We start from the raw sequence: 8,951 nt of genomic DNA on the forward strand, positions 1-8,951 counted from the left end.
AATTTGGAACCAATCTGTTATTTCATGTCTGGTTCCAACTGTTGCTTCTTGCCCTGCATACAGATATCTCAGCAGGCAGGTAAGGTGAAAAATGGTAACAATTTGATATTCCCATCTCTTTAAGAATTTCCACAGTTTGTTGTGATCCATACAAAGGCTTTAATGTAGTCAATGAAGAAGAAATAGGTGTTTTTCTGGAACTCTCTTGCTTTTTCTGTGATCCAACAGATGCTGGCAATTTGATCTGGTTCCTCTGCCTTTTCTAAATCCAGCTTGAACATCTGAAAGTTCTTGGTTCACATACTGTTGAAGTTTTGCTTGGAGAATTTTGAGCATTACTTTGCTAGCATGTGAGATGAGTGCAGTTGTGTAGTAATTTGAACACTCTTTGGCATTGCCTTTCTTTGGGACTGGAATGAAAACTGACCTTTTCCAGTCCCGTGGCCACTGCTGAGTTTTCCAAATTTGAGAGCATATTGAGTGCAGCACTTTCACAGCATCATCTTTTAGGATTTGAAATAGCTCAACTGGAATTCCATCACCTCCACTAGCTTTGTTCATAGTGATGCTTCCTAAGGCCTACTTGACTTTCCGCTCCAGGATGTCTGGCTCTAGGTGAGTAATCAAACCATCATGGTTATCTGGGTCATGACGATCTTTTTTGTACAGTTCTTTTGTGTATTCTTGCCACATCTTCTTAATATCTTCTGCTTCTCTTAGGTCCATATCATTTCTGTCCTTTATTGAGCCCATCTTTGCATGAAATGTTCCCTTGGTGTCTCTAATTTTTTTGAGGAAATGTCAAGTCTTTCCCATTCTAGTGCTTTCCTCTATTTCTTTGCATTGGAACTGTGATGTGGAGAAGACTCTTGAGAGTCCCTTGGACAGCAAGGAGATCCAACCAGTCAATCCTAAAGGAGATCAGTCCTGAATATTCATTGGAAGGACTGATGTTGAAGCTGAAACTCCAATATTCTGGCCACCTGATGCGAAGAGCTGACTCATTGGAAAAGACCCTGATGCTGGGAAAGATTGAGGGTGGGAGGAGAAGGGAACAACTGAGGTTGATATGGTTGGATGTCATCACCGACTCAATGGACATGAGTTTGAGTAAACTCTGGGAGTTGGTGATGGACAGGGAGGCCTGGTGTGCTATAGTCCATGGGGTCACAGAGTCGGATACAACTGAGCAACTGAACTGCACTGAGCTGAACTGCTTTCTAGGTATGTTCTGGGGGGCATTGTTTGGGGGTGGGTATCAGCCACCAGGCGAACAGACCCCTTTCCCTTCTGAAATACTGAGGATTTCTCAGAGATGCTCATGGCTGGCTTTGCTGACAGGTCAGCCTCTTTTGGAATCGCTGACTCCTTGGTCTGCTCGAGGTTCCTATTTGAGATAGAATTTCAGCTGCATCTTTCTGTGACGTCATCCTGCTCACCGGGTGACTTTGTTCAAAGTCGCTCAATTGTTCAGGTCACCTGTCCTCGGGGGAGTGTAGGGCAGGATCCTGGGACTCACACAGCAGCTGTAGGCATATCTCCTTCCTGGACAGGGCAGGCTGGTGGGTCCTAGGGAACCATTGCCTCTGGCTGAGAGGGTCCTGTTTATCTGCCCCAGTGGCCTAGAAATGTATGTCCCGAGGCTTCCCTGGGGGACAATGGGAGAGGAAAGGAAGTAGATACGGAAAAGGAGATGTGATCAGAGAGGAGGGTGGACAGCAAACCAGGCAGGCAGCATCTGAGCCCTGCCCCCACAGGGGCAGGAACCTGCATCCTCAGATCAGGAGAATGTGTGGTTGGTGTCTGGGGAAAGGAGAAGTGGATGCCATCGGACGGAGGAGAGAGACCCCCAGAGGCTGCATGAGCCCCTTAGGTGGCAGAATGCTGCCCTGATGCGGGGTCACCACAGACACAGATTCCAGAGTCCCTGGAGGCCCCTGCACCCGCTTCCAGGGAGCAGGCATGAGTAGTGAGCACAGCTTTACTGCTGTGGATGCTGGACAAAGCGGCACCCGCCAGCGACAAAGCGACACCCGTCAGCGTGTGTGTGCAATGCCCTGACTTTATAGATTTATAGTCTGTGCGTCTGTCACCACACCCATCACCCCAAACGTCCCCTCGTACCCATCTCCGGTTGATCCAGGATCCCATGCCGAGTCCCAGAAACCGCTTGTCTTTTTTCCATCTCTAGAGATGTGCCTTTTCAGGAAATGTCATAGAGATGGGATCCTACAACACGGAGACATTTCTTCAGGTTTCCTTCATGTACAAAGTGATTTTTAGGTGTAGCCTACAGCAGTAACTGATTGCTTGTTACAGAAAAAACAGCATTCCATTATGCAGCTGCACCACTTTTCACTTTTCTGACCTATGTATGCCTCTGAAAGTTGTTTTCAGTTTGGGGAAATCGTGAATGATGCAGTCTACACATCGATGTTTCTGCATGGACACCTTCTCATTTCTGGGGAGGTTCCTAGCCAAGGCCTTGCTTGGTTAGACAGCAAGTGTAATGTTGGCTTTCGGAGAAATAGCCAAGAAATTTTCCAAGGCGACCGCACTGTCTTCCCTTCTGGCCAGCAGCGCCTGGGGTCACTGATTCTCCTGTCTTCTGCCCACTCACCATCCTGTCTGTGGTCTTCACCATGGCCTTGAGGGGTCCATAGCGCCATCTCAGTGTAATTTTAATATGCATGTTACTGACAACAAATGATGTTAAACTTCTTCTCAGGTGCTTTTTAGCCGTTGGCGTATTTTCTTGAGAGAAATGGCTATTCAAAGCTCTGTTCACTTTCTAAATTATTATTTCCCTACTTTTGGCTGTGCCAGGTCTTCATTGCTGTACGGGCTTCCTCTAGTTGCAGAGAACAGGGGCTGCTCTCTGGTTGAGGGGCTCTGCTTCTCATCTCGATGGCTTCTCTTGCTGCAGAGCAGAGGCTCTAGGTGCCCGGCTTCAGCGGTCGTGGCTCCCGGGCTCAAGAGCACAGGCTCAGCAATCGTGAAGCATGGATTTAGTTGCCTTGGCATGTGGGATCTTCCCAGATTAGGGACTGAACCTGTGTCTCCTGCATTGGCAGGTGGATTCTTTACCACTGAGCCACCAGGGAAGCCCTGATCTTTTTTTTTTTTTTTTTAATTGCGTTGTTTAACAGATGGAGCTGTAAGAATTTTTCACAGGCCCATTTTCCCCAAATACAATTTACGAGTATTTTCTCCAAGCCTCTGTCAAGTATTTCCATTTTCTTCATGGCATGTCTTGAAGCACAAGGTTTTAATTTTAATAAAATCAAGATTACCTTTCTTCTATGAATCATGCCTCTGTTTTTGTATCTAAGGACTCTTTGCCTAACTCAGGATCTTGAAGAATTTATCCTATATTTTATTCCACAATTTCTGCAGTTTTATGTCTTATGTTAAATTTATGATCCATTTCAAGTTAACTTTTGGGTTTGGCTGAAGATAGAAACATACAATTTTTTTGCATGGAGTTATAGAATTGTTGAAAAGATCATGTTTCCAGCTCTGAATTGCCTTTATGCCTTTGTTGAAACCCTATTGGCCACATAATTAAGGTTTTAGTTCTAGACTCTGTTCTGCTGAGTTTATCTGGATGCCTCTTTCTATGGTAAAATTACACTGTCCTATTGCCTATAGCTTTATAATGATTTTGATATAAGATAGAGTAAATCTCCCAACTTATTCCTCTTTTCCAAAATTATTTTGATTATTCTATGTCCTTTATATTTCTTTGTTCCTTTTAGGGTCACTTTGTCAGTATCTATTTTTAAAAGCTTGACAGGGATTGTATTGACTCTATAGATTACTTGAGGAAGAAAAAATCTTTTTAAAAATCTTTTTATTTTGTATTGGAGTGTAGCTGATTAACAGTGTTGTGATCGTTTCTGGGGAAGTGAAGGCACTCAGCCATATGCACACATGTATCCATTCTCCCACAAACTCCCCTCCCAGAGAAAAGCCATCTTAATGGCATTGTCTTCTGGCCCATAAACATGGGATGTCTTTGGTTTTTTAGCTCTTCTTCAGTCTTGCTCTGGGACACGCTGCAGTTTTCAGTGTCTAAGTCTTGTAAGTTTTCTGTAAAATCACTCCAAAGCCTTTTATTCTTTTGATTCTATGGCGAATGCACTAGTTTCCTAATCTCATTTTCAGATTATTCACAGCTCATATACAGAACATGCAAAACATGAAGATCACGGCATCCAATATCATGGCCATCATTTAATGGCAAATAGATGGGGGGAAGTAAAACAGTGATAGATTCTATTTTCTTTTGCTTCAAAGTCACTGCGGACAGTGACTACAACTATGGAATTAAAAGACGCTTGCTCCTTGGAAGAAAAGCTACGACAAACCTAGACAGTGTATTAAAAAGCAAAGACATCACTTTGCCAACAAAGGTCCGTCTAGTCAAAGCTCTGGTTTTTCCAGTAGCCATGTATGAATGTGAGAGTTGGACCACAAATAAGACTGAGCACTGAAGAACTGATGCTTTAGAACTGTGGTGTTGGAGAAGACTCTTGAGAGTCCCTTGGACTGCAAGGAGATCCAACCAGTCAATCCTAAAGGAGATCAGTCTTGAATATTCATTGGAAGGGCAGATGCTGAAGCTGAAACTCCAATACTTTGGCCACCTGATGTGAAGAACTGACTCAATGAAAAAACCCTGATGCTGGGAAGATAAAGGCAGGAGGAGAAGGAGGCGACAGAGGGTGAGAAGGTTGGATGGCATCACTGACTCAATGGACATGAGTTTGAGCAAGCTCTGGGAGATGGTGAAGGACAAGGAAGCCTGGTGCGCTGCAGTCCATGGGGTTGCATAGAGTAGGACACAGCTTGGCAACTGAACAACACCATAAATAAAAATGCAATTTGGTTCTTAGATGATCTTATATTATGCAACATCGCTAAGCTTGTTTTTCATGTAGTAGTTTTTTCTCTGAAACCTTCAGTGTTCTCTTCATACAAAATCAGATTTTCTTCACACACAGTTTTGCTTTTCTCTCAGTCACAGTGGCTCTGATTTTCTTGTTGCTGCTGTGCGGCTGGACCCTGTGGTTCCGAGTTGCACAGCTGTGCTGAGGTCTGATGTGCTTGCCCTGTGTGTTATCTTAGCGAAGAGAATTCTCTCTCACCACCGAGTGGGACGTGAGCTGAGAGATTTCAGTAAATGTCCTTTATCAAGCTGAGAACGTTCCCTTCTATTCCTAGTTTAATTGAATGTGTTTTGCCCCAAGTAGATGGTGGATCTGTCAAATGCTTTTTTGCATCCTTGGAGATGATCGTGTAGATTTTTGTCCCTTGTTCTATTAATATGATTGACTTCATGAAATCATTTTTAGATGTTTCACCAGCTTTATATTCTTGGAACAGATCCCACTTGGCAATTGATCTGTTTTCTGTGTTGCTAGATTCAGCTTGCTAAAATTTTGTTAAGGGTTTTTCCGTCTATATTCACGAGGGATGCTGGCCTGCAGTTTCCTTTGTTTGCGATGTCTCTGTCTGGCTTCGGTGGCAGAGCCATCCTGGATCTGTTAGGCAATAGAGTGTAGAGAATCTGGATTCCGATCCCCCCTCAGGAGGGTTGATGGTTTGGCTGCCTGTTTGTTTATGTCTTTCCTGGATGACGGTGGCATCTGTTTCCCCTGGAGCCGCAGCCGCTGACATCTTGTTTGTCTTGTTCGGGGTTTTCTGGTTGCTGTTTCTTTCTCCACCCAGCTTCCCAGCGGTCATCCCTGCATCTGCAGAGCTTATGCTCAACCAACAACCAGTCAGAATCTGCGCTCAAGCGTCCCACCTCTGCCAATGGATTTGTCTCTGGGTTCAAGAGTGCCTTCAAAATCCAAGTGATTTCAAGCCCATACCCACTTGGAGATCCACTGAGCTTTCACAGGTCTTCTCTGGACTTGAGTGCTGGGGAGACTGGGAATGGTGGAGAAGTCTCATTGTGTCTTTTCTGTATCTCTCTGGTTAATTTCTAGCTAGTCTGTGGCTTGTCACAATCAAACCAAGGACCTCAGACTAGGGGAACAGCTGGGCATGCCTGTTTACTCGGCACGGAGACCATTACTGATTTCAGACGATGCTAACTGGCAGGGCTTTACCACCCTCTGGTCCAAATCAAGAAGCTCCCTCCAGTAGTGAAGCTGCTGGTAATTCCGGGCCTGCCATGATTGCTTAGGACCACCAGATGGTCACGAGGCGGGCGGGGCGGGAGCAGGGCCACCCGGGAACCCCAGTTTCCTCCCCCGAGTCCAGCAGCTTGTCGGGACTGAGAGCATCTCAGCTTACTGGGAGAGTTGGTCAGCTTCCAGGACAGAGGAACGGCTGTTTTGATTGCGTGTCTGCTCACAGCTCCTTCTGGGGGGAGGACGGGGTGCCCCCCCAGAAGCCCCATGCCGACCCCCGTTTCCACCTCGCTTCCCATCCCGCCGGCTGCCTGCCAGGGCCTCTGGTTCCCGCCTGTGCCCTGCTCTGGGCCAGCTGTGCGGCTGCAGGCACACCACAGCGTGCTTCTGCCGGCGCGGGGGAGGAGGCCTGACAAGTGGTGTTTCCACGTCCACAGCCCGAGAGGAGGTGCTGTTACCTCCAGGAGGCAAAACGCCCAGGATCCACCCACGGAACTCCACCCTGTGAAACGCTTCAGAATCGCTCCGTTCTCGCTCATGCGCCCTTTCTTCCAGATGAAGGTTTGGATCCACATTTCTCTCTGGAGAGTCTCTGCTGGGTGCTCAGCCCCAGCTGCGTTTAGAGAGCAGTTTAACAGACGCCGAGCATCATGGCTTCCATCCAGGGCCATTAGAAAACCCATCTTTCCAGGACACCCCTCAGACTTCCAGGATCCCAGATGGGACTCGCCTGGACGTGCCTACCTTTCCCGGGCAGCTGCCCGTCTTTGCTGTGAAAGTACCACTGCGCCCAGGATGGCACGTGGGCGCCCGGTCCCCAGGGGGCTGTTCTCATTTATCCCCACGTGCAGCGCCAGCTTTAGTTCTTCCTCCAGCGCTGAGCAGTTGTGTCTCAGCCCCCCGGCCCTCGCCCCTCCCCTCTCCCTGCGCCCCTCACCACGTCTTGCCCAGGCCTTGGTCTGTTCCTTCCATTTGTCACCTGCTCCGTCCCCCCACCCACAGCAGATGAGCACTAGGCGGCGTGGCTTGGTGCTCACGCTGCAGTCACCAGGGCGCGGTTGTGATTCACAGGAAGAGCCTCAGCTCATCAGCACCCTTATCGTCACCTCTGACTGCACGTTCACGCGCCCCACTGAGCGACTGTCTCAGCTCTCCTAGGTTACGATGGGAAACCAACGACTGTTTGCATGAATAACTAGGCAATACTGGTCCCATGAAGCTCCCTGACTGCGGGCATGATCCATCGTGAGTGTTTAAAGCTGCCTCTCGGTGTTCCGTATGGTCTGTATTTCTGCATATCTATCCTTCAACCTCTGTTACTCATTATATCCTTGGTTTCACTAAAATTTTACACCTTTTGTGTTTCACATCAGGTTGATCTGCTGGAATGTATACGCATTGTGTTAAATCAACTGACATTATTTGTTAAAAATTATTAATTAGATGGATCATGGTAAATACAAGAAGTTTTAAGCTTACTATGGAAATAGAGCTATTTCTCTAAGAATTTTCTTTTTTTTTCCTGATTTTTGTCTCTTGGTGTCCTGCAATTCAAATTCCTTTAAGCATTTAATCGTGCACACCTCTGCTTCCTCTTTAGGGGCTTCCCAGGGGGTGCTAGTGGTAAAGAAGCTGCCTGCCAATGCAGGAGATGCAAGAGACATGGGTTCGATGCCTGGGTCAGGAAGATCCCCTGGAGGAGGGCATAGATACGCACTTCAATATTCTCAAGCCTGGAGAATCCCACCAACAGAGGAGCCTGGGGGGGCTATGGTCCATAGGACCACAAAGAGTTGGACACGACTGAGGTGACTAAGCATGCACTCACTGATTCTCTTAAAGGAGTCTAAGACTTTTTTTTTTTTTTTACCGAAGAGCAGTGAGTGTCGTTGCCCTGATCATAAGGCACGAGGTTTGCAGGTTGTTGCCATTTAGAGAAACTGATTAACAGACATGGATTCTTTCCATAGGATTTCTTACAGCTGATGTACTGATACACCTATAATTATCTGACAGTGAAAAGTTTAATGAAAAAACATGTTCAAGAGGTAAAATCTGCAGCCAACAAATGCTTAGGTTTTCAAATTCCTGATGCTCAGAGCATGAACAGCTGCAGAGGAGAAACCAGCTCACCCTCACCTACAGCTCTCATGGCTCAGGGCAGAGGTGGTCCCATCTCCCCACCCAGTCACCTGGAGGATCAGAGGAGCTTAAGAGGGAGGGCCGAGTTACCTTTCCATCACAGTTCAGGCTCACACGCATCCTCGGAAGGCTCTCTTCATGAGTAATACACAGTAAAAGTCAAAATAATTTTTCCACAGATGACACACATCACTCCAGGACACGGGCATGGGTTGTCCTGGAGGAGGAACAGCCTCGAGCTGGTGGATGAAGATGTTCTGAGAACCTCCAGGGTAGGCTATGGCGTGGCCAGGTGCAGAGACAGCCAGGTGCTGGGCACTTCCCGTGCATGCAGATGGTCTGTCCACTGGAGCCTTCTGAGGTGTGAGCTCCACGCATCTGCCTCTTGTAGACAGAGACCCCGTGTAAGGGGTCAGTTGGAGGACACGGCTTAGAGAGGAGGCTGAGATGAGCAGGGAGGCCATGCCCGAGGCCCAGGGGACCGGGGTTGTCTCTGGACGGGACACCAACACAGGGAGCTTTCTGCCCACCGGCGCGTCAGCAGAGGGGTGCCCTTGCATCTGTCCCAGTGACCTCACCATGCCTGTCCAGAGCGTAGAAAGACCATCCATTCTTAGAGGTGCCCTGGGCCCAGGGCTTCAGTGTGGAGGAATCCAAGCGGCACGG

At 47.6% G+C, this 8,951-nt stretch overlaps 1 long non-coding RNA gene across 1 annotated transcript; it reads left to right on the plus strand.

Moving 5' to 3' along the window:
• The first annotated feature begins 587 nt into the window (after nt 1-587).
• On the plus strand, nt 588-7,510 carry LOC133239568 (uncharacterized). Its single transcript, XR_009733888.1, has 3 exons — nt 588-1,528; nt 6,581-6,704; nt 7,293-7,510. It is a non-coding gene; the product is annotated as an uncharacterized LOC133239568 (long non-coding RNA).
• Nucleotides 7,511-8,951: the final 1,441 nt, after the last annotated feature.

Source organism: Bos javanicus, chromosome 26 (assembly GCF_032452875.1).
Source record: "Bos javanicus breed banteng chromosome 26, ARS-OSU_banteng_1.0, whole genome shotgun sequence".
Taxonomy (NCBI): Eukaryota; Metazoa; Chordata; class Mammalia; order Artiodactyla; family Bovidae; genus Bos; species Bos javanicus.